At 37.3% G+C, this 21,987-nt stretch overlaps 1 protein-coding gene across 3 annotated transcripts in view; it reads left to right on the plus strand.

Annotated features, from left to right (window-relative positions):
* Lsamp (limbic system associated membrane protein) overlaps positions 1–21,987 on the plus strand; it is a 608,883-nt gene that overhangs the window by 247,863 nt on the left and 339,033 nt on the right. The gene's annotated exons all lie outside the window — the stretch shown is intronic.

Genomic DNA, 21,987 nt, shown 5'->3' on the forward strand with positions numbered 1-21,987 from the left:
TGCCTGCTTCAAATCTTTTCTCTTTTACATGCATATTTTCAGTGTTTTCACATTTAAAATGTAAACTCCTCAATCCAATGTTCAAGATGGCCCATTGATCTAACTTTAGTATCTCTGATAAATCCTTTTGGTTGTCTGCTATTCTAGTATCTAACTATAGAAGTGTGATCTTCTAAATCTAGATTTTGAACTTTTACCAGTCAGAGACAATATTTTATTGCCTCTTACATCCCCTTAGTAACTAGGATATTATTTTCACATAGTAAATGCTCATTGAATACTTGCTAAATAAATGGATGAATGGATGGTTTTCAGTGATATTTTTGAGGCCAATCTCATCTAGGTTGCAAGGAAATCTGATAAAAGTGCTTCCTTCTCTTTTTTCTCCCATGAGATTAATTTTTATATAAACTTTCATGAGATTTTCTAAACTTCTCATCACTGGATAATTCTGAGAAGTGGTATTCTATTTTACTTTGTTTTATTTGTACTCACTTGGTTTTATTCACATTGTGACATTTCACTTTGTCAATTGCAAACAACACTCCTTTGTCCACATTGTTAGAAATCTTAGACCTATTTTACATTTATTTGATCTCTAGTGGCCTGTGTCTTGCCTGCCTTGTGAGACATTCTTGTGTATAGATTCATGTCCCCTCCTTTACCTTCCATCTCACTCCTTTGATTTTTCACTTGTTCCCCTTATTACTTATAAAGTGTGGAATCCAAACAATCCTTATCCTAAATCTTCAGGACATATTACCATCCAGAAATGTCAGCTGTGGTAATTATTGCTCCTTTCTATAATCACTGTTTACACAAAGCTGAAACATGAGAATATAAATACTGTACTTTAGAACTGGACTAAAGCACTCACTGACTCTTTCCGGACAATGGCTATAAACTGTCCCAAGGACCTTGAGTGTTACAGAGATCTCAATATGCTTCCTATGAAAAGAGCTACAATTTTTGCCATATTTGCTTTTATCTCTTTTAAATAACTTGGATTCCAAGTATGATTTTATATAAGAAATATCATGCACAACAATAACATTTCCAAAGCTTTTTTAATGAAATAACTGGGTTAGGAATATAAATACAAAATTATGGAAACCTGGTACTAAACTTAAGCTATTCATGGGATCATTGGAGATTTCTAACATTCATTTCTGATTTTTCTTTAGTATCCATACTATCTGAAGGTGACTTATAGACATGAGATGTTTTTACTCTCTGCTCTTTTTGGTAAAATCATCACACCTACTTCTCCTTTAAAAAAAGGGCACTAAATTTATTCTTCCTCTGAGTATTTACTGACTCCCTCTATGTGCCAGATATTACATATGTTGCTAGTTATAACAGCTGATTAAAACAAACAAGCAAAAATTAGATATGGTTTCAACATCATGTAGTTTATTATCTGGTAGAGATATAATTTTGATGACAATAATTTCTAAAATTAACAAAGAACCTTTGGTGGCTTGATTGATTAGTTAGTTGTCTGCTTATTTAGTTGGTCCATCATTTCATTACTTTGACAATTAAAATTATGGCAGCAGTTGATGCTGGACAAGGTAATGCAATAGTGCTAATTGTTCTTTAGTAAGCAATAGTCTTTGTTAATGCTGCATTGGGTTCCAATTTTAAACATGGCTGTCTACTTTTATATAGTACTATGGTTAACCTTTACCTTCCATTTATTCTCTTCATAATTTTTCTGTGTATTAATACATTCTTACCTTTTTTGAAAGCAAAGTTTATTTCTCACCCATCTATGAATTGCTCCAATCACTACTGCTTCTACTACAATTTTTGCACATATACGGTACTCAATAAAATGTCTGAAAATGCCAGTCACTCTATTCTGGCTCTGCTGGTGAGGATAATGTTTAAAGTATTGCAGGTATTTTTGAGCCTCTTACCATGCTCTCTCAAGATAGAGGATTAATCTTATCAGAAAAAAGTCTATCAAGGGTGTGTGCACCAAGTAAAGGGTTAAATTGGGTGACCTCCAAACATTCTCCCTTTTAACTTTTATAATGCTATGTTGTTGCACAAAGGTGCAGAAAAACAAGTTTGGGTTTAGGTGTTAGGCTTTCATACCCTTCAGTGAGATTTTTCACTGGAGTTACTGTAAGTATTAGCACAATGTTCTTTGCATGGTACCAGAAGTAGGAGGAACCCTGGCTTGCCTCCTAGCACAAAATGTCTGTATCATGAGCCACCCTGCAAATACGTCAGCTTGCATCAATAGGACACCAACTTTGACCCAGTCTATTTTATTCTAAAATCATTAAGAGAACAGCTCTAAATGTGTGTGTGTGTGTGTGTGTGTGTGTATTAGAGAGATAAAGAGAGAGAGAGAGAGAGAGAGAGAGAGAGAGAGAGAGAGAGAGAGCAACAGAGAGAGTATTTGTGTGTACAATTCTATATGGGTATGCATATGCGCTGCACAGATGTTCCCTCTTTATTTTCCATGGGCATACACCTCTCATATGATCACTTGATCAATATTTTTTTTTAATTTTTATTGGTTGTTCAAAACATTACAAAGCTCTTGACATATCATATTTCATACATTTGATTCAAGTGGGTTATGAACTCCCATTTTTACCCCAAATACAGATTGCAGAATCACATCGGTTTCTCACTTCCCAGCATTGCTTTCGTAGAGTGAAATAAATTAGTAGGCATGTCTTTGGCTTTTCAGAAAATAGCCTAAATAATGAAAGTTAAAAAGTAACTACAGAATCATAATCCTACCTGTCCTGAGTCTAATGCTGACCTACTGTGAGAAAAGCTTGATCATGTAGGTTAAATGACAGACAGTTCCAGTGGAGAACATACTGGTTAGTGAAGAATTCTTGGAATTTAGATATGTCCTTTTATAGATGGCAGGGCCATCTGAGAATATAGGCTGTAGACAGGTTGGCATAAACCAATGCAGAGCCAGGCGCCATGGCACATGCCTGTAATCCCAGTGGCTTGGGTGGCTGAGACAGGAGAATCCTGAGTTCAGAGCCAGACTCAGCAATTTTGAGGCTCTAAGCAACTCAGTGAGACCCTATCTCTAAATAAAATACAAAACAAGGGTGGGGATGTGGCTCAGGGTCAAATGCCCTTGAGTTCAATCAAGAACTCAAAGAAAAAAAAATGCAGAAAGCAGATAACAAATACATAATCTGGTATTTGGGTGTGGTGGCACATGCCTGTAATCCCTGTGGCTTGGGAGGCTAAGGAAGGAAGATTACAATTTCAAAGCCAGCCTCAACAACTTAGTGAAGCTGTAAGCAACCTAGTGTGATCATGTCTGAAAATTAAAAAGGGTTGAGGATATGATTCAGTAGTTGAGACTCCTTGGTTCTATCTCTGGTACCAAAAAAAAAAAAAAAAAAAAAAAAAAAAGGATCTAGGTGATGACAAGTGGGTTAAAGCAAAAGTCTCATACATGCAGTCAAGTTCAAAGACAAGGATAGAAAAGAGTAACATATGAGCAAAATGATGGTGATTTCGAAAGGAAGATGATTGAGCTTATATGATGTGACAGGCAGCAAGGAGCCACTCAATGTGATGTGGACGGAGTGAATCCTCTTTTGAGATTCACTAAGGTCTATGTAGAGGAGAAGCAAAGACATAAGAAAGTTATCTAAAAGGTAGTCACAAAATTCTCCTTATGATGTGAAAACTTTCTCATTATCATGGTTATAGAAGTGAAGGAGGAGGGGCAAATATGACATATGACTGAATTTGATGGCCAATAGTTGTATAGGCTAATTCTTTGGGTGCTTTTCAGTGAAGTTGTCATATTTTCTTTACTGAATAATTCATCTGGTCTATGAGTAAGGCAAAAGAGTGAGTACAATAAAAGACACAGTAGTTATAATTGCTATTTTTATAATATCCCTTTTGAGATGTGAAGAGAGAATAATAGTGCTAATGTGGTTTTCTATAGTCCGGTACTATGTTGAACAACTATTACTTTTTATCCTAAGGTAGCTACATTCCCAAAGATGGATGAGGTGATACCCAAGAGTATGGCTTGTAAGTGTATTTAGATTCAGCTCAAACAAAAGACACCCTATGAAAGCAAGTTGTCACTATCAAGAGTCCTAACAGGGCTGTTTGTTATTGTTGAGTTAGGTTGTTTATAAGAACTAATTGCAAAGGTAGTTCATACTGTAGTCATAAGCTGTAAGAAATAATCTTTTGAGTTGTAATATTAAAAATGTCCAAAGGCAACTAAACAGCTTTTGGAAATAAATGAGACTGCTTTGATTTTTACCTGTGACAATGCACAAATCTGGCATTTTCTGATTTGGAAAAGTTCTGAGTCTGGAAATTAAACTGTCACAGTTGAAAAGTATGGGAATGTGAGGACCAAAAACTGTTTAATCAAAGTGCTGGGTACTTTTTCAAAAGGGGTAGGAAATAGATTGTCCAATAACAATGTAACTGTGTGAAATGCATCTTCGGAACAATGAGAGATGGAAGATGAGGAAGAAGGCAAAAGACGCTGCAGATTGCTTCCCCAATTGTAAATGAAAAGCAATGCTTCTCCCCTTTTCCATTTGATCTGTTATGCCAGACATAATATCAACTGTTAAATAAACTATATTTTAACTTTCATCTAAAACATTAGCCTTTTAAATGCTTCTGTAAACCACTGATCCAAATTCTTGGTGCTTCAAAGTCTTTGATTCCAAAGGCATATACATTATAGAAATCTAGTGTGTGTGTGTGTGGGGGGGTGTATTTGCACACCAGTGTGCATGTTCTATCTTTGGGTTTAACTACATCTATCCCTGCTATAAAGACAGTGGTAACAGAAAGCAGCAAATGATAATTTACACATCTTTTAGCTTCTAAAGTATTAGTGGGCATTTGAACTTGGACTATAAATTCTAGAGTTACTATTAATGTTTTAACTAACAGATCTTTGTTATCTGCAATTTGGTCAGCTATTCAGCCATTTAATTGATGAACTAAAAAGGCCACAGCATATATCATGCTCTGCTGTACTGAGGTTTGGGAGAAGCAATTAAGGGAAACGTAGTGGGATTTACCCAAATAGAGGTTGCCTGTGCTACAAGAAGAGGTCCATTTTCTTTTATTCATTCAATATTTATTGAATGCCAGTCTATACCTAGCTCTATTTTTGTGCTAGGATTCCCATGATGAATACAATACTCATAACCTCAAAGAACTTTCATCATAGAAAGAAGAATACTCACCTGCACTTTCAGACAGCATAATATTCACGTATGTTGAGATAAGTGGACCCTAAGCATTGTGAGTAATTAGTCAGGAACGTTCTTTACAATTTGCTTGACTCTGTGTCTTATTTGAGAAGGGAGGACTCTTTTCCCTACTTTCAATCATTTCCCTTTGTATTTTTCAGTATGTGGAGACTTTGTTCTGTTTCCTGTCATGAAGAGGGGGATGAAACACTTCACTCAGCAATGCCAATATAAGTAAACTGATCCTCGCTCTTAGGTTATTGAGCAAAGCTTGAATCATGACACACAACATCAATAACACTAATGATTCTGGAAGCAAGCCTTCTTGAGAGAATAATTGAGAGCAACAAGGTGCTTACATTTCTATCCCAGATCCTCTTAACAATATTGCTACCATCTTCCTTGGGAGTTTTCAAATGCTCTTAAGCCTGGGTTTGAAGTTGTTTTTATCCTTACTGTATTTTCAACTCTCTATCACAAGCTAAAGTAAAAAATATCAGTTGTTTGGAGAGAAACAATATAAAAAAAAAAAAAAACATTCCAGATATTTGTATTCAGTTCCTATGGATATTCTTATCTCTAGCAGAAGTCAGTCATGGATGTTTTAGGTTAAAGGAGCCCAAACCTTGCAACTAGAAAATGTAAGTAGAAAGAGAAATGTAAAATAAAAAAAAAATTGCCAAATGTCAGCTTTACTTCTCACCAGTTGTCTCTGGTATAAAATTTTGTGGGCAAATTTGGAGAGATTGTGAACATATGAACAACCAGCTGTAAAGGGTGCATGGTCAGAGGCCATATCTTCTTTTGTCACTGGCTTGTACCTAGATATTTGCCCAGTGACTCACCAGGAGGTAGCAGTGCAACTGATATTTGTTGAACCGACTTGGAGTTAGGGTATGATAACTTTATTCTGTCTGACTCGCGCTTGTAGTCTTGTAGTTACATGACCGTATGCATTTGTCAAAACTAATAGAATTGTGCACTGAAAGAATAAATTTTATTGTATATAAAGAAAAAAAATCATGTATTCCTTTTTACTACATTCCATGCAGTCTTTTTTTGTTTGTTTGTTTTTTCTGGAAATTAAAATGAACTAGGTAGATGCTGTGTTAAATTCCAAAGAGACACAGATAAATAAATGATCTCCGTTTATCTTCTATAGGAGTTGGTTCTCTCTTCTCTGCCTGCTCCTTATAGTCCCACCTCTTATGGTTCCTTTTGTTGGGACCTTTACTGGATCATGGTTCCTCAGAGGACAGGATTTCCCATGGGTTCTGGTTCTTTGGGCTCAGGTATGACTCTGAGATAAAGTGAAAGTCTTATATCCATGATCAAGTATAACAAGAAGTTTTGCAATTTACTAAATACTCCCCAATGAAACATGTTCCTAGTCCAAACTTACAGGTAAAAATGAAGCCATCAGGTCAGGCTCATCTACTGATTAGTTAATTGATTTTGACTTGTGGAGAAAAGCGATGGGATGATGTTATTAAAATAATAAAAGCAGTGATAAGAGTAAGCATTTTTTGAGGATCAGCCTTGCTTGCCTACTTAATACAATTCAATTTTGTTATATGGTTTTCATTTTCTCACACAATTCAATGAAATGTGACCCTATCTCCAATTAATTTCTTCTGATTAATTAAAACCAAAACAAAACATAGCTAGCATTTTGACTTTTCTGTTACTTTATTTTTGACTTTTGCAGATTGAGAAAAAAAAAATCCAAACTGAATGTTATTTAGTTTTGCATACTATTAAGTATATGCATACTTTTATTATATTGACTTATTAATAAGGAACTTAAAAACATTAATTCCTTCCAAATGTAAGCACTGTGGTAAAGCACACAAACACAACAAATGGATTAAAGATTACCAAGGAAGTTGGCCATGTGATTATGATTTCTCACAGATGAGGGTTAATCGCACCAGTTATCAGTGGCAGTGTCTGCTATCAGTAGCGTTCACAGCCTGTTATTGGGGCACTGGCCTTACACATACTCACATTCAATGTTTTAAGTGTACTGAATGGTAGGTTAAAAATGGATGAGTCTAGTTTCACAGTACCCACAGTAATCAATAGCCTGAGTGGGGAAAAAAATAAATTAGATTTTATAAATCTTTTCAGATGAAAACTTCAGTGATTCTTCTGGTCCTATAAAAGAATGAAATAGGTTTAAAGAAATAGAATTGTCTTTGGAGAATGTTCTTTTAAGATGGGCTTCTTTTGAAGGTTATAAAGGTGAGTTTAATTTTTGAAGAGACTTTGTCATCAACAGTGAAGGCTTTAGCAGTAGGGATCATTCTGGTGGCATTCCTGGCCTCTGGACTTCTTGAGTGTACTCATAAGAGCTGTGCTGGTCATTGATACATCCTTCATACTGGCCAGGAAGGAAGGAAAAGGAAATGTTGCTGGTGTTACTGGAGACAAAGGCCCAGGCCCCAATGGTCCTTACAGACCAAGCTATAACATCCATCCCAGTATGCCAATCAAAATGACGAACACTGGTGAAAAGCAGGAAAGGAACTTTGATCAGCATGATCATGCTGGGAAGAACATATATAGGGTATAGTGACCAAAGATATGTCTGTAAGGGACTGAATGAAACTTTGAGGATTTACAGAAAAGGAGGACAAAGGCACAAGCTGGAGGCTTTCATGCCAGCAGGTTTGTATAGCTGGGAGAGTGGATCACCCTTATCCAACATGGTCTGGTTGATCATTATCTCAGGAATGGATCTGTAAAGTTCTGGGAAGGTCATCATTTCTTGAAGAGATAATTTGGATCCCATTGTGAGATCATTTGCTCATATTTAAGGGACAACCTTATTTCCATCCTGGGGTAATTGCTCCTGATTAGGGTTTGGAACCTCATCATGGGGTGATCTAATTCTGCAAGCCTTGTCATTGTTTAGGGGTACTTTCCATTTTTGTCACAAAGATGGTTATCAACTATGTAGTTCCTGGAATCCAAGGTTATTGCTGAAGATTGAGACAGAAGACAAAAAGTTTAAAAAGCAAATGGTGGTTCCATTCCCAGATTTCCAAGGAATCTCCATACTGCTTTCCATATTGGCTGCACCAATTTGCAGTCCCACCAACAATGTATGAGTGTACCATTTCCCCCACATCCTCGCCAACACTTATTGTTGTTTGTCTTAATAATAGCTGCCATTCTGATTGGAGTAAGATGATATCTTAGAGTAGTTTTGATTTGCATTTCTCTAATTGGTAGAGATGATGAGCTTTTTGCTTTTATATATATATATCTGTTGATTGATTGTATATGCTCTTCTGAGAAGTCTCTGTTCATGTCCTTGGCCCATTAATTGATTGGGTTATTTATTTATTTATTTATTTTTGGTGCTTAGCTTTTTTGAGTTCTCTATATACCCTAGAGATTAGTGCTCTATCTGGGAGGGGTAAAAATTTACTCCCAGTATGTAAGCTCTTTGTTCACCTCACAGATTGTTTCTTTTGCTGAGAAGAAACTTTTTAGTTTGATTCCATCCCATTTATTGATTCTTGGTTTGAATTCTTGCACTATAGGAATCTTATTAAGGAAGTTGGGGCCTAATCCCACATGATGGAGATTAGGGCCTACTTTTTCTTCTATTAGACACAGAGTCTCTGGTTTAATTCCTAGGTCCTTGATCTACTTTAAGTTAAGTTTTGTGCATGGTGAGAGATAGGGGTTTAATTTGTTGCATATGGATTTCCAGTTTTCCCAGCATCATTTGTTGAAGAGGCTATCTTTTGTCCAATGCATGTTTTTGGCACCTTTGTCTAATATAAGATAATTGTAATTTTGTGGGTTAGTCTCTGTGTCCTCTATTCTGTACCATTGGTCTACCTAGTCTGTTTTGGTGCCAATACCATGCTGTTTTTGTTACTATTGCTCTGTAGTATAGTCTCTCTCCTCGGTCTATACCAAAAAGTCTTAAAAACAGCATACTATAGCCACATCAATGTTTATAGCAGCACATTCACAATAGCTAAACTGTGGAGCCAACCTAGATGCTCTTCAGTGGATGAATGGATAAAAAAAATGTGGCATATATACACAATGGAATTTTACTCAGCAATAAAAGAGAATAAAATCATGGCATTTGCAGGTAAATGGATGGCATTGGAGAAGATAATGCTAAGTGAAGTTAGCCAATCCACAAAGACAGATGCTGAATATTTTCTCTGATATAAGGAGGCTGACTCATAATAGGGTAGGGAGGGGGAGCATGGGAGGAATAGATGAATTCTAGATAGGGCAGAGGTGTGGGAGGGAAAAGGAGGGGGCAAGGGATTAGCAAGGATGGTAGAATGTGATAGACATCATTATCCAAAGTACATGAATGAAGACATGAATTGGTATCAACTTACTTTATATACAACCAGAGATATGAAAAATTGTGCTGTATATGTGTAATAAGAATTGTAATGCATTCTACTGTCATTTATTTTTTTAAAAAATCAATAAAAAAATAAAGACAGCTCCCAAACCCACCCCCACCCCCCCAAAAAAGCAAATGGCATCAGAAAGGGACAAAGTGGAGCTGGTTATGTCAGTGACAGGCTCCTCCTTAGGAACAGGGTTTGGGAACTGAATTTGTGGTGACCACCTCCACCCACGTGCGAGCCCTTGCCTAAGTTCACCTCTTATATTCTATCTACTTGTCCAGATGTAAACTGGAAAATAAAATATGTCTTGAGGAATGACTGTTGCACCTGTAGGTAACTAGGGGCAGTTAAGATGAAAAGCAATTTTAAGTTTTGTTGTTTCATGACTTTTCTTTTCTTCTCATCCTTATCCACAACCTAAGTTTAGAGATTGAAAATGTTCAGTCAACAAATTAGTTTACAGACTCACATCTCTGTGGTTTTCAAAACAATCTTTGTTTTAAACAATAACTATGGGTAGGTGAGTAAAAGATAAGTAGAGTGAGGGAAGGGAGTAGGGATTGGGGAAGAGGAGGGGAAAGAGAGGTACTGGGGACTGAATTATAACAAGATATATTCCATGATTTTATAATTATGTAAAAATGGATTCTGCTGTCCTATGTAACTAAAAAAAGAACCAATAAATAAGAAAATAATAATTTCCATTTTTTTTTTTTTTAGAAAAACTGACAATAGTAAGAAAGCAGACTTAGATTTAGTGTTTAGAGATATATAATGAATCATGGTGTGCTTTTTGTTAGTTAAGAACTTTTTGTACAAAAATCTGATCCATATTGGCTTCTTGATTTCCCCTAAGCATTAACCACTAATGATGAAATTTTAGGCTTCAGTAGGGAGAGGTCCATGTAGTTGAAGCTGCCCTACTCCATGTCAACATATAGGATGGGGGCAAAATATATTGCAAAACCAGGGGTATCCCAATCAATCTGTGTCAGACTCAATAAATTAAATGCTCAGGGATCAGATATGTGCAGAGAAAAAGCAGAATAAAATGCCTTCCTTACAAGACTTTTGGGGGACATTCTTAGAGGTTGTAAATGTCAAAATAATCTCATTAAAATTTTACATCTTATCTCTGGGATGAATTTCTATCAAAGAACAACTTGGCAGTCATGGAGAGGGGGTGGATTGATTGGAGCATAACTGACAATGAGATGATGATGGTGTTTTTCTCTCTCATTTCAAATGTAAATGAAGGTCCTTTGATTCTCTGGAAATGCAGCCATAGTTGTGCCTCCCACCATGGCACAGAGAGATGCCCTCCAGGGGCAGCATCTCATAATACCTGACAGACCATGGGTCAGTAAAAACATAACAGCTCTCAGTGTGTATTCCCTGAATCAAAACAGTACTGGAGGAGTCTTCTGTATTTCTTAGAAAAAGGAAGAATTTGAACAATTTTGTTTATTTCCAACAATATACCCTAAAAGGCTTTTTAAAAATACTTGAGGATGGGGCTGGGGTTGTGGCTCAGCGGTAGAGCACTTGCCTGGCATATGCAAGGCCCTGGGTCCCATCTGCAGCACCACATATAAAATGAATATAATAAAGGTATAAAAATTTTTAAAATAAAAATTTAAAAATAAAAGTACTTGAGGGTGTATAGTTGTATTTATCCTAGAAATGTGAGCTCAGCCTGCTAAGACTGCCAGGACAAAGTTGTCATTCTTTCTTTGATTCTACCCTTCCACAGCCCTTTGTTTTCATCTCCTGGCTTCACACTTGCTCTCAATGCTCCTTCACTCAAAGCTACATGCTTCTTTTCCTGATGATCCTGCCTGTATCCCTACTCTGCTTTTGGTCTTTTTTTTTTTTTTAAATTTTTTATTGTTGGCTGTTCAAAACATTACATAGTTCTTGATATATCATATTTCACAATTTGATTCAAGTGGGTTATGAGCTCCCATTTTTACCCCATATACAGATTGCAGAATCACACCAGTTACACATCCATTGATTTACATATTGCCATACTAGTGTCTGTTGTATTCTGCTGCCTTTCCTATCCTCTACTATCCCCCCTCCCCTCCCCTCCCCTCCCCTCCCCTCCCCTCTTCTCTCTCTGCTCCCTCTACTGACATTCGTTTGTCCCCCTTATATTATTTTTCCCCTTCCCCTCACTTCCTCTTGTATGTACTTTTGTATAACTCTGAGAGTCTCCTTCCATTTCCATGCATTTTCCCTTCTCTCTCCCTTTCCCTCCCACCTCTCATCCCTGTTTAATGTTAATCTTCTTCTCATGCTCTTCGACCCTACTCTGTTCTTAGTTACTCTCCTTATATCAAAGAGCATGCTACAGGGACACTGCTACATCGATGTTCATAGCAGCACAATTCACAATAGCTAGACTGTGGAACCAACCTAGATGCCCTTCAATGGATGAACGGATAAAAAAAAATGTGGCATTTATACACAATGGAGTATTACTCTGCATTAAAAAATGACAAAATCATAGAATTTACAGGGAAATGGATGGCATTAGAGCAGATTATGCTAAGTGAAGCTAGCCAATCCCTAAAAAACAAATGCCAAATGCTTTTGGTCTTTACAAATGCACACAGATTTATCTCTGCCCTGTATATATACTGGCTCTGCATACTCACTCTGTATGCAGGGATAAGGACCAGGAAGTGTTGAGAACAGAACATTCCACAAGGTATTCTATGGGACAGGGACAGTGTGTGTGTTGGTCACTACTTACATCTCTCACTTACATAACTTACACAGTGATCGGTACATAGAGGTATTCAATGGATTGATGGATGGATGGACAAATTGAGAGGAATATGGACAAGGTACAAAGGTGATACCCTCTTCATATGATCCAGGACCCTTTCTCATTTCAATTTATCTTCATATGTTTGCACATGGACACATCTTTCTCTCTACCCTTTTTAAGAAGTGGATTTGTATAATAACCTCTCAGCCCAGATGATGTTATTAAAAAAGATGTCTTCTTTTGCAAGCAATACAACTGCATAAATTACAGGTGGAACTGAATAGATTCAGTGATGTGACATCAGGTCACAGGACTCAGCAAATGGACTCTAAATGTCTATAGACTTTTTCTCTAGTAGCAATGACTGTGTGTCATTGGAGCCTCTGGTCAAATGTAATTGCAAAAAGATGCATGCATAATACATACATACATAAACACAGTCACACACAGCCATATGTTGGTGGTATTTTATTTGTGCTGAGTATCTGTAATTGCTTAGGACAATACTGTAAGCTGAAAGCCAGTACAGCATAGCTTCTAAGAACATAGACTGAGTCAAACTGGGTGCAAATACTACTTCTGCCACTTACAACTGAATGTCTCTGGGCCTCTGTTTCCTCATCTAAGAAATAGGAATGATAATAGAACCTACCTCCTAAGTTTTTTGTAAGGGTTAAGAAGGTGAGTATTAGAATTTAGAACAGTGCCTGACTCAGGGCATGTGCTGTATTAAGGGCAGATATGATAAGATACCTGGGGGCTTTCCAATGACTGAAGGCTTCTGCAAGTGTTTTTTTTCCCTCCTAAGTAAGTACTTACTACTACTTCAATACATCATTCATTCATTAATTCAGCATGTCATTGAGCAATGGCATATGATAGGTACTATGATGACAATCACTAGGGATGGATAGAGGGTAAAACACAAAAGTTCCCTGCCTTTAATAATTGTGTGTGTACACACACACACACACACACACACATACATATATGGAAATTTGTGTGCATTTACATACTTAAATGCACATATGTGTACCTGTATGTATATGTGGTATATATGGTATATATGTGTGTGTGTGTGTGTGTGTGTATCTCACAAGATGTTTGAGATAATTTTAAAGGCTTAGCAATTTTACAATAGAGCTAAAAGAATTGGAAGCACCTGTGTGGGGTGGGAAGGGAGCTGAGAGCTCAAAGATAAGAAGCCAATCATGCACAGGGCCAGAGGAAGATATTCCAAGGATCAACACTGCAGGCTTCTAGTGATAACGAACTTGGCATATTGTTGCTTGAGAATGTGGGAGGAAAGAAAGGAAAACAGATGAGACCCGTGGGGTAGAGTAGTACAGCTCACTAAGTACAGCCTGCTCTGTTCACACTTCCCTCCTCATCAAAACCAACCTATCAGGTACTACTTTCATTTTGCTAGGCACAGATAAAGCCCAATTTTTCCTTGAGTATCATCTGCTCTGCTCTTTGATGGATTTCTGGAAGAAATATATATATATATACACACACACACACACACACACACATATATTTATGACATCTGCCTATCTTTATCTCAACTTCTGATTATTCTGGTTTTAATCCATCTACCTAATTGTGCTTTTCTATTTTCTTTTTCTTTATCCTCCAATTGCTCCACTGGGTGGGGGGTCTGGAGGGCAAACACATTCATTATGCTGCCAGCAAACAAGATAGAAATCGCACTGCAGGGGACAAAATTAAATTTACAGCTTTCCCTTGTACATGTCATAAACTATTGATTTAACACGAGAGGAGAAAGCTGCAATGATGAGGCACAACTGCAAAGCAGAGCTGGGTTCTGACTAGGAAGAGGTCAGCGGGGACTGCTGACAACCTCCACCCAGGCATCAGAGAAGAGCACCTGCCCCCAGCCAAAGTGGCAAGGAGGCTAGATTGGTCTGCATGTGGTGCATGCAGAATTTCAACCAGGACCATCCCTGTGAACTTTCTGCCTGGACAAAGCTTTGAGTGACCAAGATGTGGAAGGAAGGTAGTCCATTCAGGAAATGCTTACATCTTAAAGCTACTTGGTATCTTTTATAAAGTTACAACTGAGGATTATAGCAGAGAGGCAGGTAGATTGTTGCAGGTCATCTAATTCAAAAGTAATAGGTTAGTTCTCTTCCTATAGGAAGCCTTCCCTGATACCTAACTACTGGTTGAGGACAGCTTCCTGCATGCTTCCTAATATCATGTGCTTGACACTGAGGCTATTCTCCATATCACCCTCATGAAGCTAGGCATTCCTTGAGGACAGAGAATGATTATGTTCATACTAGTATCTGAAGTGACAAGGAGAGTTTCTGACACACAAAGCCCCCACTGTATGTATTGGTTGAAATAGAGACCACATGTCAATTTCATATTAGATCAGACTTTATAAAATTATCTTTCCCACACCCAGATCATCACCTTGAAACCTCTTCTTTGTCCTCACTTATTTTATTTAGTATTTTGCACAATTCTTATGTGATGGAGTCAGGAGTGAAAGGGAAGGAGAAAGGACTAAGTTTCAAAGGCTTAAAGCACACAGTTGCTGTATCCATCCTGAGAGGGAATTAGTGGATGTTAAAAAATCTGTGAAAACCAGATGCTACTCGTTAACTGCACTTTGAGTCAGTAAATACAACAGGGATTTAAGAAGCACAGTGCATAGTTGGGTTAAAAAACACTATTATCTAACTTACATATGAATATTTGGCATATGCATGATTCAAAAGACTCAACTCAAGCTGAGAAGTTAGCGGGCACAATGTTAAAATACAAAATAAACACAGTAATGCTTAGAAACCTTTCCTAACAGACTTGTACCTTAGCTATGGGTCTATCTAGATAACTCAGAGACTCCCTGGGTTGCATGTGTTATTCTTATTTCCAAACATGAGACTATGGTGAAGACTGTAAAGTATATGTGCATGGCTCTTTTTTTTTGCTGTTCCTTTTCTTTCCATTTTGATGTTATCCCTCTGTCTCTAAACTCCTCCTTTTTTTACAGAGACTGGAAATTTCTAATCACCGGTTGTTCCCACAGCAAGCAGCAGGTTCAAGGATGGGGGAACATGTAGGCTGATGGCCAACTCATAGCAGCCACAATTGATCCTGTCCAGGGAGCGTCTTGAGAGGGAAAATAAAACCTAGAAATCTTTCCAGAACTAGAGGGCACAGAGATTTACCAAAGCTGAGGCATCCAGCAAAATTATACCCTTGCAATGCAAATAAATAAATAAATAGATAAATATTTTAAACTTTATAGACAGAAAGAAAATAAACAGAAAGGTAAAGTTCCATGAGCAGAATTAACACACAAGCCAGAAAATACTAGTGTTTATTTTATTTTATTTTTAATGAAATTGGTAAACCTCTCTTGAGCAATTCCTTAGAAAGATGGTATTATAAACAAGGTATAGTGTGGTGTAGTAAAATGTGCCTGGACTTAGGCATTAGAAAAGCCAAAATTTTAATTCTGAATCTACTACTGATACATTATATGACTTTAACAATAGGAACTTCCATTTCTGCACCAATAACATGCGACAATCAAAATAGTTAGGCCATCAAAAGCTCATAAACTGAGATATGCAATGTAGAAGAGAGCTTTAGAAAACATTATAATAGGGAATAATTTCCCAGCTCTGGTTGCAAAGTGAATCTTTAAGAACAAAGTTGTGAGCTAACAGAGCCCTCACCATACCCAACCATCATCAGGGAAAGATTTAAAGTTGTTGGTTCCAACATTTCTTTCTCTCCCTGTTTTCAGGCCAGGACCAGTGTTCTAGGGGAGGCTCTCCTAGGATCCAGGCAACTTCCCCAAGCTACACAGGTCATGGAACATTGTCAGTACCAGCCCGGGCGCAAGAACATGTATACAGCCAGTCACAGAATTTCTAAAAACAATTCTCTAAGACCGCTTATTACCAGCCACATGAGGTTGTCTAGGATTTTAGTTAGAAAAGCTGTAATTTATTATAGACTAGCACTAGAATTCATTTTCATATGCCAAAATGCTAATGTGAATGTGCAGAAAGAACCTTTGTCTCTAGGGGCAAAGGAGGCAGCGGATCCATTAATGTTCTTTCTTTTCTGCCCTACTTCCCCTTCATTTTCTTTTCTGCTTGGGGGTGAGTTATTTTGACATGATTATGCACTCTCATCCCCCCCATCCAAATCCACTATTCCCCACCCTTGCCTGCCAATCTCCATCTATTTAGGCTCTGTGTATGTATGTGTTTGTGTGTGTGTGTGTGTGTGTGTGTGTGTGTCTGTGTGAAATGCGCACACGTGCATTTCATAGTTTTTCTATGTAAATGCTTCCCCAAAACAGGTCCAATAAAGACAAAGCTTTCCATCCCTGTGAAGGCTGACATAGGAATTCAACTACTTTTTGAAAAGGAATTGCTGTGTCATGTCTTCTTGGTAGGTGGACACTGTGCAATGGCTCTTTGATTTAGAATATTTCTTGGCACTAATCCCATCCATGAGACAGTCTATAATCTCAATTTCTTCTGTCATGGCTTTCTTGGCAGTCAGCATTCCTAGTATTTGATTAGGAAGGGGAGATCTAAGGGTTTGGGGAATTATGTAAGCCCATGACAGGGGCATTTTAAACATGGGTCCAGGTTTACACACTTGACCTGGTCAACCATAGGCAGAGCAGTCATAATTATGAGGTGGCACATCGTCTAATGGCATACCCACTGTCAGGTGTTTGGTGAGTTGTAAGTATAAATAAGTAGAGGTAACCACAGACAGTCCTTTTAGTTTACCCTTTGACTTTGGCTTTACTTGCCATTTACAGACTGGTATAGAAATAAAAAATGTTTACTCTGATAATTCTGAGTGTTAATATAAAATAATACTGCTATACTTACTCATGATTTAGATAGAAGTAGTCTGCCAAAAATGGCATTGATGTTATTCTTATGGAGATGTGTACAGTATTTCTTGCTTACTTACTATGATCATGAAAGATAAACAAAAAACTTGCAGGCTCCTTGTCCCAAAATAAAGTATATTCTAAAGTGAACTCATATGGCAGCTACCAGGCACATGTGGCTATTCAGACATTTAGTAATTAAAACTAAATAAAATTTAAAATCAGTTTGTCATCTGCAGTAGTTACTTTACAAGTTCTCAGGAACCAAATAGGGTTAGCCACTACATCACCAAATAGCACATATAATGAACATTTTCATCATTGCAGAAAATTCCACTGGAAATCTCTGTGAGGAATTATTTCTCCAAATGTGGCTTGTGAAGCAGCTCCCGCTTATTAAAAATACAAATTTCTGGCCTCATTCAAAGTCTTACTAATCAGAATCTCTTGGGTGTAGCCTTGAAATATGCATGTTAACAAACCTCTCCAATATTCATAATGAGCAATGACATTTGACAGTGCTTCGTGGAGTATGTCTTCATGTCCAATACACTCATACCAATCACCAAAATATTGCCAAACATATTTTATTTAAAATAGTCCTTTCCATTGTTTATTTCTACTTTGTTACCTTTTATGTCCTTCTCCTTTGAGATATGTTTTCCCTTTTTGTTTTTAGATCATGAACTAATTGCCATCAGGACAGTAATTACCAAGTGAATTGGTTGAAGTGATCAGCAAGAATCTTTATCCCCGCTATTGCCAATGACTGGGGCATCAGCAATCATAACTAGGGAATAAAGTGCTGAACCCGGGAGGACCCAAGGAAGCAAGCTTCACTGCTGGTTATATGTATCAATAAAATTTCCTCTGAAAGCCTCATAAATCATGCAGCTCCTCAAATCTTCCGTGATGCCCTTTTCTCTTTTGTCAGTTCTTTGACTATTTCTGTCACTCTACGTTATAAAGATAGGTAGAATCTCAGTTTCAGGGATGAAGGGAGTTTTAGAAATGACCTTCCCTTCCTGCTAGAATTTTGTTTGTACCATCACAGAATGATCACCTAGCCCTGAAGTTGCATACCTGCCTTGTCATAAGAATCACCTTGGATCTTGGGTCTGGGCAGTCAAAAAGATCCCCAAATGATTCTGATAATCTGAAAGATTCAGAAACCACTTATCTGAGCTATGACTGACCACCTCCAGTGGACCATATTGAACCTTCTTCCTCAGGCTGCCCGCCCAATTATCACCAAATCCTGAAACAGTCCTTCCTTAGGAGAAGTTGAATTTGACTTTTGAAACATCTATGCACAGGTCTCAGTGCCTCTCTTTAAGGCTCCACAGGGTACCTAATTTTCCACCTTTCACACAATGCCTTTTTCCACTTGAGACTACTGATCATATTTTTCCAGAGGCTTCCTTTCCTTTGGTTATATCTGAATTGTGATTTGCTTTCTTTGTTAACCATTCCATTTAGGTATGGAATTGTGTCATCTCATCATACTTGCCTCTGCTTCCAAAAAGCTGCTATTTTACTTATATTGTTTTAAAAAGTGCCATTCTGAATCATTTGTTTTCTATCAGTAATACCTGGTAACTTGTAATATTTAGTGGCACTATCCCCATAACATCACAGTTCCAGACCCGCCCCCCCCCAAAATCCAGGCGTCCCCATGTGTGCATTGCTGTTCCCTGTGCCATCCTGCCTAAATCCCAATGTGTGTACTGTTCGTTTCACTGTTACTTGTATCATTAAGTGCTCAAATAGAAAATAGATATAACCAGCACTCCTTTCTGCAACCCCATCCCAAATTAGAAGGGCTTTATGTGACATTCTACATTCCTTTACCCAACTTTCAAGATTTCAGCAGTGATATCTATTCCTTACTGTAACAAGTTGTACAAACTAATCTGATCAGCTTTAATACAAGTCTGTCATGGAGGTCTCTATTCCCTTCTTTCATTTTCTTTCCTGCAGTGTGGGATTATAGGTTGGCCATCCCCTGCCTGGGGACTCTGAATGAGACCTAAACAGAGCTGGAATTTTCACCAGTGTCCTAAATCACCATTATTAAGTCCAAAGAGCACATCCTGTACAGGAAAATCGCAGCAGCATATGGGCAGCCCTCTGCACTTCATATGTTATCCATCACATTACAGAGCCCTGCCACATGTTCCTGAAGCGACCAGGGAAGAACTTGGCTCCATACTTGCTGAGTAGGGCCTCTTAATCTGTTTTACAGCAAACAATTTTGCAATTACTGTGGGCATCATAGACCCAGCTGATATTTGAGCTTTGTCCTGACAAGTCTGTAGTAAATAAACATATGACACACAGCTAGTTGACAAAAATCAATGGAAAGGGAACTAGAGAAATGGAAGAAGGGTTTATTGGTTGCAAATATAGAAGAAAAAAAATTACAGCTTCCATTTGAAGAGCTTTTATCTTGACTAAAATATAAATGTATATGTGTCTGTACATACATGTATGTTTCAAATATATAGACAGCTGTGCCCATATACAACTCTATAGTCATTAAATATTTATCAATTGCTTACAATAAATCAGGCAGCATGCTAGGCATTATGAAGGGAAAAATAATAAAAATAGTCCTCAGTGTCTGCCCTTAGTCTAGTGACTGAAAATAGATATTAATCAAACATCCTGGGAAATAAATGGGAAATTATATCTACCATAATACTTCACTTAGAAGTATGTGGTGCTATGGATATTAACAGAATGAGGTTTTGTCTTAGTTTGATGGGTAAAGGAAGGCATTTATGAAGATAGTTAAGCTTAGATCTGAGGCAGTGGACTGAAACATTTTTTGGTACAATAGATTCCAAATATTCATTATATTTGTGTATAAATTGCCTAAACTCCTACTATCCCAACTCCTACTGTTGGGATATTTCAATATTTTTAAAGCATGATTTACTTTGAAGTTTAGATAAACTAAGTAGAAATAAAAGCTATGATTTTGTTTTTCTTCCCCAGTCCCCAGTGGGGTGTCTTGCTTTCCTCTATTTTATTTATTTTTTTTTTGGTGGAGGGTACCCAGGATCAAACACAGAGGCAATCTTGGCCACTGAACCACATCCCCAGCCCTATTTTGTATTTTATTTAGAGACAGGGTCTCACCAAGTTGCTTAGCCCCCCTTTTGCTGAGGCTGGCTTTGAACTTGCGTCTTCCTGCCTCAACCTCCTGAGTTGGTGGAATTGGAGGCATGTGTCAGCACATTAAGCTGCATTTCTGTACTTTGTTAGGCAGTGACTTTGGAGACTTTAATGAAGATGAGGATAGCTGACTAAGCAAAATGAATAGGGATGATGAGAAGGGTGTGTGTCAAGGCCTTAAAGAAAGAGGGAACCAGGTACTTTTGAGGAATTGAAAGAAGCCCAGTGGGGCTGAGTGTGGGTAGGAGTTTGGAAAAGGACTGACATTAGGCGAAGCTAAACAGTTAGGCTCTGGACCAATCAGGCATTGTGGAACCATTACAGTCAGTAGGACCAATAGGAAATATTGAAGTTTACTCAGTGAGAAGATTAGGTTTGAAAAGATCAATTTATTTAATCTTGGAAAATGAATGTGAAGAATGCATCTTAAACCACAGGCAACAGATTTTGGCAGTGAATGGATGGCTTAAGATAAATTAAAGATAATGACATTTTTTTTTGTATGTTCCAAGCTTTCTTATTAAAAATGCTTTTCTAAATTAGACAAGCTACATATGCATCAAATACCATAACAAACATAATTGAATCTTTGGTACTGCAGTTCCTCAAGGTGGGCTAGTATATATTTGTGGTTGATACTTATCCTGACAAAGCTCATTGTTGTCATTTATCTCAGTCACATTGCTCTTGGCATGTTTTGTTATTGTCTGAAAATACATAATAAACCAACAAGTAATTACCTTACTCTCAATGATATTGTTCATTCTCATAACCACTATACAAGGTACATAGGCTCAGGAAAACCCTTAGGTTGCTATTTCATAGGTTATTGTTGTAAGTTAGTCCATATTTTGACTATTTGTCCAAATTGGAGATTTTGTTTGAATAAGTGGACACTGATTTAGAATACTTAGTTTACTAGACCTCTAGTTCCTTGATTTATTTTAATGCTACAAAATTAAAAGCTATTACCAAAATTTTATTTGAAACAATTTCATTAAAAATCTATTTCTTTTCTTTTCTTTTATTTACACAACAAATGTCATTAGCCAAAGTGCTAACTTTGTAGTTGCTCACTACCATACATATTATAATTTAGAGTAGGTTTCAGTTAAAGAGTTATAACTATGATTAAGGAAATTTCAAAAGGTTTAATTAAGAGGTTTCGAGTTAGGGTGTCCTTTGACTCCTGGTATTAGTTTTCAGCCCTACACAAAAAGTAAAAGACACATAATCTGATAGATCCAATGCTGATTCTCCTTTAAATAATATAATAGCATTCACATAGTTTTCTATGAACTGGTAAACACATTATAGTTGCCATCCTACAAAAGGTTTTATTGTTCTGTAATAAGTCAACTATTAGTTTTTTTATATATTCATAATTCTATGCAAAAGAGACAAAACAATAAGTTACACTAATGTACCAAAGTTGAAAAACTGCACTGTTGTGTTAAGGTGAGTGGACAATTTGAAGGTTCCAGATTGGTC

Source organism: Marmota monax, unplaced genomic scaffold, assembly GCF_021218885.2.
Source record: "Marmota monax isolate L192 unplaced genomic scaffold, Marmota_monax_Labrador192_F-V1.1 WCK01_AAM20220418_F8-fsc00119, whole genome shotgun sequence".
Taxonomy (NCBI): Eukaryota; Metazoa; Chordata; class Mammalia; order Rodentia; family Sciuridae; genus Marmota; species Marmota monax.